The 19731-nt window shown below is 48.5% G+C and overlaps 1 protein-coding gene across 4 annotated transcripts in view; it reads left to right on the forward strand.

The window, feature by feature from the left end:
• DIAPH2 (diaphanous related formin 2) overlaps positions 1 to 19731 on the forward strand; it is a 1596586-nt gene that overhangs the window by 1284821 nt on the left and 292034 nt on the right. The window lies entirely within an intron of this gene.

Below are 19731 nucleotides of genomic sequence, written 5' to 3' on the forward strand. Positions count from 1 at the left end.
TGGTATCCCTCTGCTGTTGCTGCATGGCCTGGCATCCTTCTGCTGTTGCTGCATAGCCTGGTATCCTCCTGCTGCTTCCTGCATGGCCTGGCATCCTTCTGCTGTTCCTGCATGGCCTGGCATCCCCCTGCTGTTCCTGCATGGCCTGGCATCCTCCTGCTGTCCCTGCATGGCCTGGCATCCTCCTGCTGTCCCTGCATGGCCTGGCATCCTCCAGCTGCTTCCTGCATGGCCTGGCATCCTCCTGCTGTTCCTGCATGGCCTGGCATCCTCCTGCTGTTCCTGCATGGCGTGGCATCTTCTCACTCTCCTGCATAGTGTGGCATCCTCCTGCTGTTCCTGCATGGCCTGGCATCCTCCTGCTGTTCCTGCATGGCGTGGCATCTTCTCACTCTCCTGCATAGTGTGGCATCCTCCTGCTGTTCCTGCATGGCCTGGCATCCCTCTGCTGTTGCTGCATGGCCTGGCATCCTTCTGCTGTTGCTGCATAGCCTGGTATCCTCCTGCTGCTTCCTGCATGGCCTGGCATCCTTCTGCTGTTCCTGCATGGCCTGGCATCCCCCTGCTGTTCCTGCATGGCCTGGCATCCTCCTGCTGTCCCTGCATGGCCTGGCATCCTCCTGCTGTCCCTGCATGGCCTGGCATCCTCCAGCTGCTTCCTGCATGGCCTGGCATCCTCCTGCTGTTCCTGCATGGCCTGGCATCCTCCTGCTGTTCCTGCATGGCGTGGCATCTTCTCACTCTCCTGCATAGTGTGGCATCCTCCTGCTGTTCCTGCATGGCCTGGCATCCTCCTGCTGTTCCTGCATGGCGTGGCATCTTCTCACTCTCCTGCATAGTGTGGCATCCTCCTGCTGTTCCTGCATGGCCTGGCATCCTTCTGCTGTTGCTGCATAGCCTGGTATCCTCCTGCTGCTTCCTGCATGGCCTGGCATCCTTCTGCTGTTCCTGCATGGCCTGGCATCCTTCTGCTGTTCCTGCATGGCCTGGCATCCTTCTGCTGTTCCTGCATGGCCTGGCATCCCCCTGCTGTTCCTGCATGGCCTGGCATCCCCCTGCTGTTCCTGCATGGCCTGGCATCCTCCTGCTGTTCCTGCATGACCTGGCATCCTCCCGCTGTTCCTGCATGACCTGGCATCCTCCCGCTGTTTCTGCATGGCCTGGTATCCTCCTGCTGCTTCCTGCATGGCCTGGCAATCCTCCTGCTGTTCCTGCATGGCCTGGCATCCTCCCGCTGTCCCTGCATGGCCTGGCATCCTCCCGCTGTCCCTGCATGGCCTGGCATCCTCCCGCTGTTTCTGCATGGCCTGGTATCCTCCCGCTGCTTCCTGCATGGCCTGGCAATCCTCCTGCTGTTCCTGCATGACCTGGCATCCTCCCGCTGTTCCTGCATGACCTGGCATCCTCCCGCTGTTTCTGCATGGCCTGGTATCCTCCTGCTGCTTCCTGCATGGCCTGGCAATCCTCCTGCTGTTCCTGCATGACCTGGCATCCTCCTGCTGTTCCTGCATGACCTGGCATCCTCCTGCTGTCCATGCATGGCCTGGCATCCTCCCGCTGTTTCTGCATGGCCTGGTATCCTCCAACTGCTTCCTGCATGGCCTGGCAATCCTCCTGCTGTTCCTGCATGGCCTGGCAATCCTCCTGCTGTTCCTGCATGGCCTGGCATCCTCCTGCTGTTCCTGCATGGCCTGGCATCCTCCCGCTGTCCCTGCATGGCCTGGCATCCTCCTGCTGTCCCTGCATGACCTGGAATCCTCCTGCTGTTCCTGCATGGCCTGCCATCCTGCTGTTTACATTGGAAGGGATCAGTGTTAGGTAAAGATGTATGGGAAAATCCCAGCTTTCCGCTCTGGAAGTTAGTGCAGTAGGGAATGCCTGATTCAGAGCCTCCTGAGCAGGTATTTTGTAAAGAGAGGCTCTGTTCCCACTTGTCTTCCTCATCACGTGTGGCCAGGGGGGAGGTCACAGTATAATGTGTGCTCTGATGGTCCGCAGTGATGTGCATAACATAGCAGCTGTTCACTCTCCGCTTTGCAATGAGCTGAGAACGGACTTTTTTTTGTCTAGTGGGAACCAAGGTTTACTTGACGCCAGCGAATAGAGACGTTACCCTTCTGAATAACGCACTGGATGAAGAGAATGTTCCGGGGGATACGGGCTATAGAAGCAGCCAGGTGTCTGGAGGGGGAAGCATGGCTCGGGTGTTAGACACAGCTTGCTCTTTTAAATGTTTAAGAACCTTGACGTCCTCTTGAAGGTCTTCCCTCCGCCGCGGCCGCGAGACGACACCTCTGTGGCTTGTAAAATATTCAGAGATGCGTTCGCTGGGAGGAGGATTTCTGCTCATCAGCAGGGCGCTTGTTTTGCCGAGACGTTGATCTGACGAGGTAGCAGCAATCTCTGGAGATAGAGGCAGCCATATGCGGAGGAAGCAGAGTTTGCAAACATGGCAATCACTGTCCCCCCGAACCGATGAAACATTTCTGCTAGAGTCTGGCATGGGAGCGGCGGCATCCAGCCTGCTGACAAAAATCATCCGAGGAGAACTCGCAAAATGCAGCAAAATAACGAGGGGAAGGGGAAGAAAATGGCCGCCGGTGCACCACCGATGTGCCAGAGCAATCACTGTCCCCCCGAACCGATGAAACATGTCTTTTGGAATCTGGCATGGCAGCAGCGGCATCCAGCCTGCTGACAAAAACAATCCGAAGAGAACTCGCAAAACGCAGCAAAATAATGAGGGGAACGGGAAGAAAATGGCCGCCAGTGCACCGCCGATGTTCCAGGGCAATCACTGTCCTCCTGAACCGATGAAACGTGTCTTCTGGAATCTGGCATGGGAGCGGCGGCATCCAGCCTGCTGACAAAAACAATCCGAGGAGAATTCGCAAAACGCAGCAAAATAATGAGGGGAAGGGGAAGAAAATGGCCGCCGGTGCACCGCCGATGTTCCAGAGCAATCACTGTCCCCCCGAACTGATGAAACGTTTCCGCTAGAGTCTGGCATGGGAGCGACAGTATCCAGCCTGCGGACAAAAACAATCCGAGGAGAACTCGCAAAATAATAATGATGGGAAGAAAATGGCCGCCGGTGCACCGCTGATGTTCCAGGGCAATTACCGCCCATCGAACTGATGAAACGTGTGCGCTGGAGTCATGGCAGAGATCTCACAGATATCTCACACGGCTCAGATCGATTGTCCACTCTCATCATCGGTGTGAAGCCGCCATTGAACGCCCGCGTCTGTATTTTGGTAGGCTGTCCCCATCACTCACCTGGGGACCAGAATGACAGGGAAGAATCCTCATTCGCTGCCAGTGTAAATGTACACATTGGAAATCGACAAGCTCAATCCCAAACGCAGTGCGATGTCATTGTGTTTTAAATCAAAATTCTACTTGTGATTTTTGTGCGCTTGTGATTTTGCTGAGGCTATCTTTTTTTGGTTTCCTGATTATTTACCTATAAAACGCAATGAAAATTGCATACAGTGCGGTTTTTCATGCATTTTTTAAGTGCAGAGCTTACAAAGCACAGCAGTCACTGCAATTGCATTTTTCTAAAAACGCATCGCATCACTGTGTACAGGTCATCACGATACTCATGATTCTTCAAAAGTCCTAGCGATTAAAAAATGCATGCGGTTTTACAAACAGTGCAATGCAGCCAGTGTGTACATGCCCTAAGAAGGTAAAATCTCCCAAACAATTGATTGGATCTGGTACTGTTGATAGTGCCAATCGGTGTTGAACAATCTTTCTACTGACCCTCTCGTAGATCTAAATTTCTGAGTTATTCTATTAATCCGATCAGATTGCTTATCATTTTACCCTGCGTTGGTGAGCCTGAACTTTTGTGTCCGATTGATTGCAACAATTGGATTGGACGGTGTGAGATTGTACCGTTAATGGATGTCTTTAGAGACAGATAGGAGTATCTTAGAGTAATAAAGCATCACACCGGATAAATGTATGTTGCCAAAGTCTGTTTCTTCAACTTTTCCAAAACTTCCGGAAATTTATGCAGTTCTCCGATAAACGCGGCAACGTTCCAGGCCGCCTCATTTACGGTGGAGAAATCACGGCGTCGTGACAAGCGGCAGTATTTTATCTGAAGAGCTTGTCGTTTTATCCGTGAGATTTGGTGGTAAATAACGATTGACGGCGGGTCTGTCATGTCTGCTTTAATGATTAAGTGGTCTTGTCATCTGTTCTTTAATGATGAGGCTCAGAAGTCGCTGCCTGCCAGGACGCCGCCCGCCTGCCCCACTGTGGCGTTATTGAACTTTCGCGAGCGGATATGGGGTCCGTTCATTAGCGAGGACAGCGGTCGGCCGCCATTATCCACCTCTGCTGCTAATTAACAGACCTGATTCATTTTAATGTAGATTAGCGGCTCTCATGAAAGAAGACGCCACCAGGGTGAGTGGTTTGGCGTTGTTGACGTGCGTTCTTTCCTGCGCTGACGCACCGATGCAGCGATAAATAAAATTAACCTGCTGAGAGAGGGGAGATCTCGGGTCCCTTGTTTCCCATGAAGTGTTTGTACTCAAAGTTAAGTGTACTTAAAAAGTGCAATTAAAATAAACTTGCTTTTTGAATTATGATGCAAAAACATCCTGCAGGGACCGGTGAGTATCGTCCACGTCTCTGACTGTCTGCATTTGCCCCCGCCAGCGGACGAAACCACTCTGCAATACAACCGCAAGCGCTCTTAAAGGACAGCTGAAGCACGAGGGATATGGAGGCTGCCATATTTATTTCCTTTTAAGCAATACCAGTTACCTGGCTGTCCTGCTGATCCTCTGCCTCTAATACATTTAGCCATAGCCCCTGAACAAGCATGCAGCAGATCATTGGTTTCTGACATTGTCAGATCTGACAAGACTAGCTGCATGCTTTTTTCTGGTGTGATTCAGACTCTACTGCAGCCAAATAGATCAGCAGGGCTGCCAGGCAACTGGTATTGTTTACTTCAGTTGTCCTTTAAATACATTTATTGGACATGCTGATCAGTAATGCAGTGCTTGGTCATTACTAGGTTTACCTCTGTTTTTTTAAATGCAAACATGTCACTCTTAAAGGGAACCTTAAAGAGAAACTCCGACCAAGAATTGAACTTCATCCCAATCAGTAGCTGATACCCCCTTTTACATGACAAATCTATTTCCTTTTCACAAACAGACCACCAGGGGGCACTGTATGACTGATATTGTGGTTGAACCCCTCCCACAAGAAACTCTGAGGACCGTGGTACTCCTGGCAGTTTCATGTCTATGAACCTTCTTGCATTGTAGGAAATAGCTGTGTACAGCTGTTTCCAACTGCCAAAAGAGCATGCAGCAGCTACATCACCTGCCAGCAGTAAAAATGTTTTACAATGGGCAAACACTGACTAAATCATTTATACATCATTATTGTAAAAATGAAGCACTTTTTTATTACATTATTTTCACTGGAGTTCCTCTTTAACGTACAAAAAATGCGTTTCACTTACCTGTGGCATCTACCAGCCCCCTGCAGCCATCCTGTGCTTGCTCCGTCACTCTCGGCTCCTCCGGTCTCCCGCCGCCAGCTAGTTTCGATTTTTACAGACTTGGAGTCGGCGGGCCGCCACGCGTACCTTTTCACGCATTCCCGCTGGTGCAGAAACCTATTGTGGACGTTAACACGTACATGTTACAGGGCTCGGCAAACACTAAACTAGCTGGCGGCGGGAGACCGGAGGTGCCGCGAGTGACAGCGAGGGCACAGGATGGCAGCGGGGGGCTCGTAAGTGAAACCCTTTTTTTTTTTTGAGTTAAAGTGTTGAAGAGTTAAAGCAGATGAAAAAACTATTACAAGTAACTTGTCCATATATCTTATCTAAAGTTTAGATAGTTTACACAGCAAATCTAGCTGCAAACAGCTTCAAAATTGTATGATTATTTATTCCTGTGATACAATGAGGGCAGCCATGTTCTGTTTGTCACATTGTCACAGGCTGAGGGCTGGAGATGCTATCAGATTGCCTGTGTGTAAATTCAGTCCTCTCTCCTCCCTCCTCCCCTCTGCCTCTGAAATCAATGGCTAGTAACCTCCTCCTGCCTAGACTGAGCTCCCATAAGCCCTTGCTACAATGCCAAGGCACAAAAGGAGCTATGGGCGAGGCTTGTTTAGTTTATAGGGAATTAGAGTATTAAAACAAAACAAAAAAAGTATTTGGCTTGAGGAATGCCCTATAAAGTATATGAAAGGAACACAATTATGCAATGAGTAAAAGTTTATCACTTTAAGGTTCCCTTTAAAGTCAATCACCATTGATAGCAATTTACAAAATAAGAGAATCAGGAGTGCTTACATATCACTAGGAGCATTTTAGAAACAAGTTTTTGTTTATTTTTTCAAAGCAGCTTCAGAATGAACTGCAGCTAGTTTACTGTCACTATAACCACTGTGGTACACATGTAGCCTAATATCAAGCTCCCTTCTCCCCCCGAGCACTCTGGTGATGTTCCTGCTCATTCTATAAAGGGTAAAACATGCCGCAGTCATTCACCTTGCCAGCAGTAAAAAAAGACAGCATATGTGATAAATGTAAAGAGTATAACTGACCTGGGGCAAAGATGCCTCAGCTAAATACAGAGGTATATTCATACTGGATCCACATGCCTCTGTGTGCTGTCTGTTCCCCCTCCTACACTGCGCCCTGAGGCTGGAGCCTCTCTCGCCTCTACCTCGGCCTGGCCCTGTACCCCCTCCTACACTGCGCCCAGAGGCTGGAGCCTCTCTCGCCTCTACCTCGGCCTGGCCCTGTACCCCCTCCTATACTGCGCCCAGAGGCTGGAGCCTCTCTCGTCTCTGCCTTGGCCTGGCCCTGCCCCCTCCTACACTGCGCCCTGAGGCTAGAGCCTCTCTCGCCTCTGCCTCAGCCCCGCGCCCCTCCTACACTGTGCCCGGAGGCTGGAGCCTCTCTCACCTCTGCCTTGGCCCCGCCCTGCACACCCTCCTACACTGTGCTCTGAGGCTGAAGCCTTTCTGCCTCTGCCCAGCCCTGCGCCCCCACCTACACTGCGCCCTGAGGCTCTCTCGCCTCTGCCTTGCCCCGCCCTGCACACCCTCCTACACTGCGCTCTGAGGCTGAAGCCTCTCTGCCTCAGCCCCGCCCTGCGCCCCTCCTACACTGCGCCCGGAGGCTGGAGCCTCTCTCGCCTCTGCCTTGGCCCGGCCCTTCACACCCTCCTACACTGCGCTCTGAGGCTGAAGCCTCTCTCGCCTCTGCCCAGCCCTGCGCCCCCACCTACACTGCACCCTGAGGCTGGAGCCTCTCTCTCCTCTGCCCCGCCCTGCGCCCCTCCTACACTGCGCCTGGAGACTGGAGCCTCTCTCGCCTCGGCCTGACCCTGACAGCATCTGTGACCTGGGGCTAAAGCTACCTAAGCTAAATACAGAGGTATATTCATGCTGGATCCACATGCCTCTGTGTGCTGTCTTTTACCCCTTTTGGCTTCAGACAGGAAGAGGCGGGCTTGCTGTGATGTCTCCTCCTATCACCCTCCCATTCCTTCCTCTTAAAGTGACTCCGAGTTCAGACTAAAAATAAAATTTGAACTTACCCGGGGCTTTCTCCATCCCAGCCCTGGTCGGGACGTCCCACGCCGGCCTCCTGGCTCTTCTCCCGGCGGCTGTCCGCATAGCGCGGACAGGCCGGTCCCCCGGGTGACACTGGCGAGTGTCGGGCCTTCTTCTTCCCTAAAGGTCACGAATGACGTCACACGCCGGCCGCCGCGCGTCATGACGGCGGCCGGCGTGACAGCACGGCGCATGCGCGGTTTAATCGCACATGCGACGTGCTGTCACGCCGGCCGCCGTCATGACGCGCGGCGGCCGGCGTGTGACGTCATTCGTGACGTATACAGAAGGAGAAGGCCCGACACTCGCCAGTGTCGCCCGGGGGACCGGCCTGTCCGCGCTATGCGGACAGCCGCCGGGAGAAGAGCCAGGAGGCCGGCGTGGGACGTCCCGACCAGGGCTGGGATGGAGAAAGCCCCGGGTAAGTTCAAATTTTATTTTTACTCTGAGCTCGGAGTCCCTTTAAGAGGAGTGAATGGGGTGGGGAATAGAAGAGTAATAGGAAGGGACATCACAGTAAGACCGCCTCTTCCTGTCTGAAAATTAAAGTCACATTTTCAAGGAGTAATTACAGGAACTGGGCAAGGAGAGGAACAGACAATGCAGAGGGATGTGTATCCAGCATGTCTGTTAATTAGGGTCAGTTCAGACAGTCACTCTGGCACATCATCTTTATCTGATGCTAAATGCTTCTTTTACAAGAAAGTCGTTTGGTATTGGTTCCTGTTGTTAGGTAAACATGTAACATTTTGCCCCCAGCAGGGGGACACGAAAGCGACACAATTAGCTGATCCTAGACGCTACTTGTAATGTCCGGGACAGAACAAGACAACAGGAGACAATGGGATTGGTCGCGGTAACAGGTAGAGTCAGTACTGATGTATAAAAAGCGCTGTCCGTTCATCTAGAAGGACTGTGCCTGAGCGGTGAAGACAAAACGCCACAAGTAATGCCAGTTCAAAGTCCAAGTGCACCAGTCCTAACCCCGGGCCCTCGGTTCAAGCGTGCTTCAAGACCGTCATCAGGGAGAAGGAAGAGTATACAATGGGCAAACACTGACTAAATAATTTATACATTGTAAAAAATAAGGGAGGTTATTCATGAAGTTGTAGATTGCCCAGCGAGCTCCTGGTGAACCAGAACTCCCAGGAAGTCAGTGAAGTCCTTGGTTACATCAGGTTAGCAGGTGGTGAGTCCTGATTGTCTATCCTTGGCTTCTTGGCCTTCTCCTGAGCTGTATGGAGTAAGCCCGATGGCTTTGCAGATGTCTCATACCTATAGGATCTTTGCGTTGATGCTATAGCACAACAAATGCCAGCATCTTCTCTTCCCGGGGCATATTGCGCTCTAATTGGAGTTCAGAAGATGTGAGTCCTCGGCCCTCTCCAATCTCTCCTGACATGAGGGGATCACAGCGGCCTCCTCGTAAGTCCATCTCTCCTCCAGATCGACGTTCGCTGCGCAGGTTGTCACAATGGAACAGCTCCTGTAACTGCTCCAGCAGGACGTGCCAGGCTTCTGACAGCTTCCATTAAAGGCGAGAGTCTTTCTGTTCTCTGCTGATGTGATGTGATACAGCGAGATGTTTCATCTCTTAGCATGTGCAGCTGGGGTCCAACATGCCAGTATTATGAGACACAGTGTGTTCCACAGATTGCCGGCTTGTAATACAACAGCAAACTTACCAGGCGGGGGGTGGAAAGGTACATTTCAGCTCCAATCAGTCATTGAGGTTGGAACCACAGAGAATCTCTACACAATATTCATAGGAAAAGGGGAACAAATAACATTTCATTTGAAAAACAAACGATAGACGAAGCAACCACTGAAATGAAATCCCGCTATTGGTTCCAATACCTCCAATTACACTGAAATCTTACAGTACATCCTGAAGAGATCTGCAACCAACAGACAAGTGTGTTTGGTGTGAAAAATGAGGGGATTTCTACTTATTTTTATATCTATATTTGAGGTCTTTTGAACCCGTTATTGTGACAGCGTAAACTAACAAACTGTTGATATAATGTGGAAAGTCACACTTGCTGGGAGTTTGGGCTCTAGCCTACTTCCAGGAGGAGGAGAAAGCAAAAAAGGGTAAAGGAGGGAGGAGCGAAGTGGGCCAATGAGGATAGAAATTGAGATGTGGTCAAGGAGAAGACAGAGGAAGTGACATGTGGCCAAGGTTTAGGCAGAGGAAGTGACGTGATGAAGGAAGAGGCAGAGGAGGTGAGATGTGGTCAAGGAGAAGACAGAGGAAGTGATGCGTGGCATAGGAAAATTCAGAGGAAGTGAGATGTGGCCAAGGTTTTGGCATTGGTGGTGATGTGATGAAGGAAGAGGCACAGGAAGTGAGGTGTGGTCAAGGAGAAGACAGATGAAGTGAGGTGTGGTCAAAGACAGAGGAAGTGAGGTGTGGCATAGGAAAAGAAAGATGAAGTGAGGTGTGGGCAAGGAGAAGACAGAGGAAGTGACACTTGGCCAAGGTTTAGGCAGAGGAAGTGACATTTGACCAAGGAATAGACAGAGAGAATAGAGGTGTTGCCAAGGAGAATGAAGAGGAAGTGAAAAGTGGCCAAGGTGAAGACAGAAAGTGATGTGTGGCTTTGGTTTAGGCAGAGGAAGTGACGTGACCAAGGAAGAGGCAGAGGAAGTGAGGTGTTGCCAAGGAGAATTCAGTGGAAGTGAGGTGTTGCCAAGGAAGAGGCAGAGTAAGGGAGGTGTGGCCTAGAACAAGGCAGAGGAAGTCAGGTGCATAACATTACAGCTTTTTTCCTAACATTTGTCCAGGGAAAATGTTTGTAGAATATTGTTAAAGCTTGTATATCATGTGTCCTCTTCAGTTTTGTGCTTCGTGTTTATCAGTGGATTGATTCCTGGGAGCAGAACACTCCCTGCCTCTCCAACATTGTCAGGGCTATGTCAGAATACTGTACAAATTGTAACGGTGTACAGACCACTACATACACTATATCTATAGCTGTCCAATGCCTGATGACTGATTATTAAGCTCAGTGGATTTATGGTATCATATATTTAACCAATATTTGTATGCACGTTATCACCTAAAGTCCTGCAGAAATGCCCCACTGATCACCCCTCCCCCTCTCAGCTTCCCTGCCATGCTGTACGATGCCCCGATCACCCCCTCCCCCTCTCAGCTTCCCTGCCATGCTGTACGATGCCCCGATCACCCCCTCCCCCTCTCAGCTTCCCTGCAATGCTGTACGATGCCCCGATCACCCCCTTCCCCTCTCAGCTTCCCTGCCATGCTGTACGATGCCCCGATCACCCCCTCCCCCTCTCAGCTTCCCTGCCATGCTGTACGATGCCCCAACCACCCCCTCCCCCTCTCAGCTTCCCTGCAGGGAGCAGTAATCCGAAGCCTGCGTCTGCAGATAGATCACCCTTGTTTGTATCCCATAAAATGAATGTCTATGTACTCCGCATCTCCATAACAGCAGCAGCTTGGAGAATGACACGGTAAATGATGATGACAATGCATTAAGATGCAGCGAGACGCTTCTCTAATGAAGTTAGTCATTGTCTGCGAAACGCGTGAGTACGCGCTGCTAACCTTGTACGCTCATCGTCGCTGCAGCTGATTGGTCCTCGCACTTCATTATATCATAAATCTCAGCACATCGTCTCGTACTTACTGTGAACGGACTATTCTTTGTGCCCAGATTGTTGCCGGGCTTAACGGCTGTCATTTTTCTGCATTTGGTGTCCTTCCGTGAAGGGTTTGGCCATCAGTGTTTGTTCGCTGCTGCGGTTTGTTTCTCGCTAGTAATTCGGGTGCATTTTCCTCTGACCTACTCCATTAATTGATTATCAGTAAACAATATTTCCACAGATTCACGACTTTTAAGGTGCCCATACACATATAAGAGGAACTAGATTGAATGTCATCCCAATCAGTAGCTGATACCCCCTTTTCCGATGATAAATCCTTACCTTTTTCTTAGATCATCAGGTGGGTCTTTATGGCTGATATTGGGGTGAAACCCCTCCCACAGTGTGATGTCAAGGCCATGGCCATTCTCAGAAACAAACATTCCTCAGAGATCACCTGGCAGCAGTAAATATGTCACAGCCTGTGTTCATTTTCAGAATGTAAATCAGGGAGAGGGAGGATTTTACAATGACTAAGTAACTTATAAATTCATATTGTAAACAAGCAGTGTTATTCATGATGTTATTTTCACTGCAGTTTCTCTTTAGATTGGCATAGAAATCAAGTCCTTGGAGGGAGTGAATCCCCCAACGCACTGCACACAGGTCGTCTTCAATCGATTTCACTGTGAAATCTCTGAAGTCTATCGGAACGCAGAGCTGTATTATTTGATACATTGCAACAGTATAGGGCTGTCCATCAACCAAAATTTGCCACTTGATCCAAATTTCCATTGATTTTCGCTACAAATCAATGACAATTATGATTGATGCAGCGCGGTGAGCTATAGATTTCCGACAGGTTTGATCAGAGTCATCGAATCTTCTGGTAAAAATCACTTTTTTTTGTATGGCTTGCTTTAATCTGTCTTTATGAGTGAACTGGGTCTCTCTCAGGCTGTCAACCTCCCCACCCACACGAAAGGGCACACCCTGGATCTTATATTTCATTCCGGACTTTTAATATCACACATGGATATAAACCCAGTGGTATGGTCAGACCACCACACCATCCACTTCTCTCTGACAGCACCAGCGATAAAACACAGAGGGAAAGAACTCATAAGATACCGTTCACTGAAAGATGTCTCACCCCAGCACGTTCAGAATATCCTCAACTTCGACGCATTAACCAATCATTGCGCAGACCCAGACTCCATGGTCCTGATCTACAACCATACAGTGTCATCTGCCTATGACGCCCTCGCTCCAGTTCGCATCAAACGATCTACACCACTTCACCATGCACGGTGGTTTGACAGCTCACTAAAGGACCTAAAGAAAGAAGTGCGCAGACTAGAAAGGAAGTGGCGAAAATCTCAGAATTCAAAAGATAAACACACCCTTGTCTCTCACCTGGAAAGCTACCAAAATGCGATCACCAAGAAAAAATCCTCCTACCTATCACAGGAGATCGCAAAGGCCGCCAACAGACCAGCCCAACTATTCCGCACAGTTGATAGACTATGTAATCCATCCTGTCTAAAACCTACTATAACTCCCTCAAAGGAGCTATGTGAGAAATTTGCCTGCTACTTTGCTGACAAAGTATCTTCTATTCGGTCTCTCATTCAGTCCACAGCACCCAAGACTCATGCAACTAATGGAAATAGCTGCAAAAACAACCTAACACCCTGGACTGACTTCAAAAGTATTAGTGAGGAAGAGATCTCAGACATCCTCTGTCGTCTCCACCAGACAACCTGCGACCTGGACCCTGGACCAACTAAACATATGCTGAAATGTCCTGACCTGCTTGGTCCAGCATTTCACAAAATAGTAAATTGCTCTCTGCAAGCAGGGAGGTTTCCTACCTCTCTAAAAGAAGGAATCATCAAGCCCCTTCTTAAAAAACCTTCCACGGATCCAGATGCTACGAGCAGCTACAGACCTGTCTCCAACCTCCCCTTCTTAGGTAAAGTTATTGAAAAGGCTGTCTATCTGCAACTTGAAACCAGGCTGTCAGTAAACAACATCCTGGACCCTCTACAATCTGGCTTTAAGAAACACCACAGCTGTGAAACAGCCCTCATCCAAGTCTGCAATGATCTGCTCATGGCAAGGGACAGAGGGGAATGCTCCATCCTAATCCTGTTGGATCTCTCAGCGGCTTTTGATACAGTTGACCATGAAATCCTGCTTAACAGACTGCAGGAGTACTGTGGCATCAGTGGATCAGTCCTCCAGTGGTTCAGATCATTCCTGACTGACAGAACACAGAGAGTATGCCTAGGACCTATAATGTCCAAACCTGCACCTCTACAATTCGGAGTGCCACAAGGATCAATCCTATCCCCTCTGCTGTTTGCAATCTACATGTTGCCACTCGGTACACTTATCCAACGACATGGCCTGACGTACCACTGCTACGCCGATGACACACAGCTATACCTGTCCTTCAAACCTGGTGGAACAGACCCTACCCCAAAAATAAACTCTTGCTTAGCTGAGCTTCAGGCATGGATGAATGATAACTGGTTGAAACTGAATGCTGACAAAACTGAGGTCCTGTTTGTCCAAAGCCAGTGCCCGCCATCAAAACAGCTCTATCCTAAAGCAACACCAATCAGGATTGGGAATTCAGACATAAACAGCTCCAACCTTGTGCGCAGCCTTGGCGTACTAATCGATGGGGAATTGAGTTTCAGAAACCAAATTTCATCTGTAGTTAAATCTTCCTTCTTTCATCTGAAGAACATTGCAAAGATTAAACATCTGATTCCCCCAGAGGATCTTCAAACCCTAGTCCACGCCTTCATCACATCACGGCTGGACTACTGCAATGCCCTTTATGCTGGCCTCCCCAAAAAGGACCTGCGTCGCCTGCAATTAGTGCAGAATTCTGCTGCCAGATTGCTAACAAACCAGCCTCGCCACTGTCACATTACACCGATCCTTCGCTCACTGCACTGGCTACCAGTAGAATGGAGAATACTCTTCAAGATTGGACTGCTGACATTCAAATCCCTGCACAATCTGGGCCCTGGATACATGAAGGACTTGCTGAAGCTGCACCACACCTCTCACAACCTCAGATCAGCAAGTTCTATAAACTTGGTCACTCCCAGAGTGCACCTCAAAAAATCTGGAGACAGAGCCTTCTGTCATGCTGCCCCTACTCTTTGGAACTCCCTACCACACCCAGTAAAGACAGCACCATCCCTGGAGCTATTCAAATCCAGACTGAAAAGCCACCTGTTTAGCCTGGCATTTCCAGATTTATAAAATTCTTCCTCTGTACCACGATGGTCGGAGCCATGCTTATGCGCTTTGAGTCCCACGGGAGAAAAGCGCTTTACAAATGTTATTTGTTGTTGTTGTTGTTGTTGTTTATCTGGCTTAAGGTGCCCACTAACGATCCAATTTCTAGCGAAACATCGTTAGAGTGATCAGAAAATTCTGATTGGAAGAAAAATCATTCACTTCACCATCAATGAACCAATCTTTGCTTCCTATCTATCACAACCAACAGGAAAATCCAAATTTTGGTTTGATAAAAATCCAATAGGACGACATTTTTATTATCATTCGTAATCGATTGTGCCCATCAGCTGAGATTATTTACAACCAATCCAATCAGAGTTTCTGATCGCTCTAATGATGTTCGCTAGAAATTGGACGGTTAGTGGCCACCTTTAGATTGTACAATCTGTGTCCGTGGATTGGTGCCTTACAGACCCTGGTCTTTCCGTGGAACGTTTATGTAAATCGGGAGGCAGACAGATCTCAGCAGCGTTCTGTGACGTATTCTGATGACATAAGGAATGTTTAACATGTGAATTAGCCCGCCTGGCTAAAAAGTTTACAAAAAGTTTGTCGTCTCCCACCAATAAAGTTTTCTGTTTTTCTTTTCTTTTCCTTTAAGTCTGACACAAACACTGTGAATTTTGCAAAAAAAAATTTTTGAGAGGGGGGGGGGGGTGTTAGGCCCTCCATATGTTTCGTTAACTGAGGTCTTCAGCACAATACGTACATGTGACTAGGGATGGTCCGTGAGATGCAGATAACTTCAAGCTGATGCGGGATTGCCGGATGCACTGTACAGGCATTGTGAGCGCTGCCATTGTGGACAGGCTAAAGGGCAGAACCCGCCGGTTATTTTTCATCTATAGGACTGGATTTACATTTTACACCTCTGATCACACCTTTTGCACATTCTGATTTCTGACAGGTTCCCTTTAGGAATAATTGAGAGGGCAGTGGTGTGATGACACGGACCCCTGATGTTGTGTAAGCCCCCCGATATCCAGTGAGCGTAGCCCGGTGTCATTATCAGCTTGTCAGGCATCACCATATGTTAAGGCGTTCTTGTGAAGGGTCAGAGGGATTGCAGCGGTCACTCAGTGACTTTAACTGGGCAGACAGAGGTGACAACATCTCCATGTCATGTCAGTCAGGGCTGTGAATTCATTTACTGGAAAAGGTGTTGCTTGTTCTCTCTCATAAAGGCACAGTGTTTCCCCAGAAAATACAGATAATGCGGCAGTGTTTCCCCAGAAAATACAGATAATGCGGCAGTGTTTCCCCAGAAAATACAGATAATGCGGCAGTGTTTCCCCAGAAAATACAGATAATGCGGCAGTGTTTCCCCAGAAAATACAGATAATGCGGCAGTGTTTCCCCAGAAAATACAGATAATGCGGCAGTGTTTCCCCAGAAAATACAGATAATGCGGCAGTGTTTCCCCAGAAAATACAGATAATGCGGCAGTGTTTCCCCAGAAAATACAGATAATGCGGCAGTGTTTCACCAGAAAATACAGATAATGCGGCAGTGTTTCCCCAAAAATACAGGTAATATGGCAGCGTTTCCCCAGAAAATACACATTTGTTGCAGCGTTTCCCCAGAAAATACAGATAATGCAACAGAGTTTCCCAAGAAAATACAGATTATGGCACGGCGTTTCACCTGAAAATACAAATAATGGTGCAGTGTTTCCCCAGAAAATACACATTTGGTGCAGCGTTTCCCCAGAAAATACAGATAATGCGGCAGCATTTCCCCAGAAAATACAGATAATGCGGCAGTGTTTCCCCAGAAAATACAGATAATGCGGCAGTGTTTCCCCAGAAAATACAGATAATGCGGCAGTGTTTCCCCAGAAAATACAGATAATGCGGCAGTGTTTCCCCAGAAAATACAGATAATGCGGCAGTGTTTCCCCAGAAAATACAGATAATGCGGCAGTGTTTCCCCAGAAAATACAGATAATGCGGCAGTGTTTCACCAGAAAATACAGATAATGCGGCAGTGTTTCCCCAGAAAATACAGATAATGCGGCAGTGTCTCCCCAAAAATACAGGTAATATGGCAGCGTTTCCCCAGAAAATACACATTTGTTGCAGCGTTTCCCCAGAAAATACAGATAATGCAACAGAGTTTCCCAAGAAAATACAGATAATGCAACAGAGTTTCCCAAGAAAATACAGATTATGGCGCGGCGTTTCACCTGAAAATACAAATAATGGTGCAGTGTTTCCCCAGAAAATACACATTTGGTGCAGCGTTTCCCCAGAAAATACAGATAATGCGGCAGCATTTCCCCAGAAAATACACATAATGCCGCAGCGTTTCCCCAGAAAATATAGATTATGGCACGGTGTTTCACCTGAAAATACACATAATGGTGCAGTGTTTCCCCAGAAAATACACAATACGGTGCAGCGTATCCGCAAAAAATTCACATAATGTGGCAGTTTTGCCAAAAAATACACATAATGGTGCAGCGTTTCACCAGAAAATACACATAATTTGTGCAGCGTTACCCCAGAAAATACACATAATTTGTGCAGCGTTACCCCAGAAAATACACATAATTAGTGCAGCGTTTCACCAGAAAATACACACAATTAGTGCAGCGTTTCCACGGAAAAAACGCATAATGGTGCAGTGTTTCCCAGAAAATACACAATATGGTGCAGCGTATCCCCAGAAAATTCAAATATTGTGGCAGTTTCGCAAAAAAAATACACATAATAGTGCAGTGTTTTACCAGAAAATACGCATAATTGGTGCAGTGTTCCCCCAGAAAATATAGATAATGTGGCAGCATTTTACCAAAAAAAAAGCGCATAATGCAGCAGCATTTCCCCAGAAACGACAAATAATGGTTCAACGTTTCACCAGAAAATACACATAATGCAGCAGCGTTTCCCCAGAAAAAAACAGATAAGGCAGCAGCATTTCCCCAGTAAATACACATAATGGCGCAGCGTTTCCCCATCAGCCAGTCAGTCCGCAGTGCTACGCGTTCCGCGCTCCTACGTGACGGGACTCCTACGTGACGGGACTCCCGTGTTACAGAACAACATGCAAGCAAATTTAAATGTAAATGTGTCTATTAAACGTCTCCGTACAATGTCACGCTGTATGTCTGGAGAGCTGCGCTCGAAGATCGTCTTCATAGGTTCAAAATAATACAGTCCCTCTGTAATCAGCGTCGGCGGTATCTGCTCCTGCGCACCCGGTGACTTTATTAAATACACACGTTTTCCGGGGCTCCCCGTATTGCTGACTTTGATGTCTCTGACGCACGCCGTACTGCAGCATACCGCGCTCTCCTTTCTCCTCCGCGCCCTCGGGGCGACTTCTTTTGGTGGGTTTTAATTAGATGTGTAGTTGAAGTGTGAATGCAGAATTGGATCTGTACCTTAAAGGACTTTCACTTTATGAAAAGGAGATTAAAAATTAAAAAAAAAAAACATGGAGAGGATTTTCAACACGTTATTTGCGTGTTACAAACACAGTTGTACAATCGCAGACTGGAAAGGTCAACCGTTCGGAAATTGTTCATGCAGCTTCACGGCGGTTTTCAGAGAGATGAGTACGGAAACAACACCACCGACTCGGCCCAGGGGTCCTGGGAGACCCCTACAAGCCAAACAAAACTCTTTTCTGTTAAATGTTTTGTAGGTTTGTTTTTTTCTCTCGATTGTATAGAAAGGAAGATGAGCTTGGCCGGCGAGATTTGCTGAAAGAAAGAATCTGCAGCATTTATCTTCAGGCACTAATAGAAAAATCCTGTCTAATAGCTCTGAAATGAGACTTCTACGGATAAAAATCCTGTCTTGAAATTTTGATCACGTGACTAGGAACATAGAGATGGATTTCAAGCTTGATGGGTGTGGCCACTGTTGCCTGGGTGCCTCACTCTTACTGTTAATATGATAAGAGGGCAGGGCACAGACTAAATATCTCTGACAAGATTGTAGCTCACAGCACAGACAGTCCGTGTTGTAGTAAGTAGGTGGTGTCCGGGTTCTTGAGCAAGTACAATAAATGGGGTTTATTTGGCATCAGCTGATTAACAAAAACAAGCTCTGGCACTCACCCCTGCAAAAGGCTAAGGAAACAGATTTGCCTGGAGTGGACCCCTTTAACTGCCAAAATTACTCTTCTGGTGGCCCACCCAGTTTATTTTTTTTTCTTGGATTCGCCCCCCAGAAAAACCCAACACATTAAACTGAAAGTTCTTTAGAGTGTAACTGAAGCCAAATAAAAAAATAAAATAGAAATGAAATAATAAAATGGAATACTTACCTCAGTAGCGGAAAGCCTCTGAATAGTTCATTTGTGTCCGGGAATCTTCGGTGCTCACCAATCCAATGTTGGGACTCCTAACATATTCAGCAAGGTTTGTGGAATACATTCTCTTGGCTGTGCTCCCACCCATGCAGGAGTATTCGACCCGCCGGAGGCGCTTGTGCACAGTGAGTGACTAGTGCTACTGCCCATGCAGGAGTATGTGTGACCCGCCCCCGCGGAGTAGTATCAGTGACCCGCCCTAGCAAATTAGCATGGAGGTGCTTGTGCACAGTGAGTGACTAGTGCTACTGCCCATGCAGGAGTATGTATGACCCGCCCTAGCAAATTAGCATGAAGGCGCTTGTGCACAGTGAGTGGCTGGTGCTACTGCCTGTGCAGGAACATGTATGACCTGCTCCCGCACAGTAACATGGAGGCGCTTGTGCACAGTGATTGGCTGGTGCTACTGCCTGTGCAGGAACACATATGACCCGCCCCTGCGGAGTAACATGGAGACGCTTGTGCATGGTGAGTGGCTGGTGCTACTGCCTGTGCAGGAACACGTATGACCCGCCCCTGCGGAGTAACATGGAGACGCTTGTGCATGGTGAGTGGCTGGTGCTACTGCCCATGGAGGAGCATGTATGACCCGCCCCCGCGGAGTAACATGCAGCCGCTTGTGATGCTGCCTGTGAAGGAGTATGTATGACCCGCCCCTGCACAGGAACATGGAGACGCTTGTGCATGGTGAAGTGGCTGGTGCTACTGCCCATGCAGGAGCATGTATGACCCGCCTCCGCACAGTAACATGGAGGCTCTTGTGCACAGTGATTGGCTGGTGCTACTGCTCTGCAAGAACATGTATGACCCGCCCCTGGGGAGTCACATGGAGGCACTTATGCATGGTGAGTGGCTGGTGCT

Source organism: Hyperolius riggenbachi, chromosome 8 (genome assembly GCF_040937935.1).
Source record: "Hyperolius riggenbachi isolate aHypRig1 chromosome 8, aHypRig1.pri, whole genome shotgun sequence".
NCBI classification, from domain to species: Eukaryota; Metazoa; Chordata; class Amphibia; order Anura; family Hyperoliidae; genus Hyperolius; species Hyperolius riggenbachi.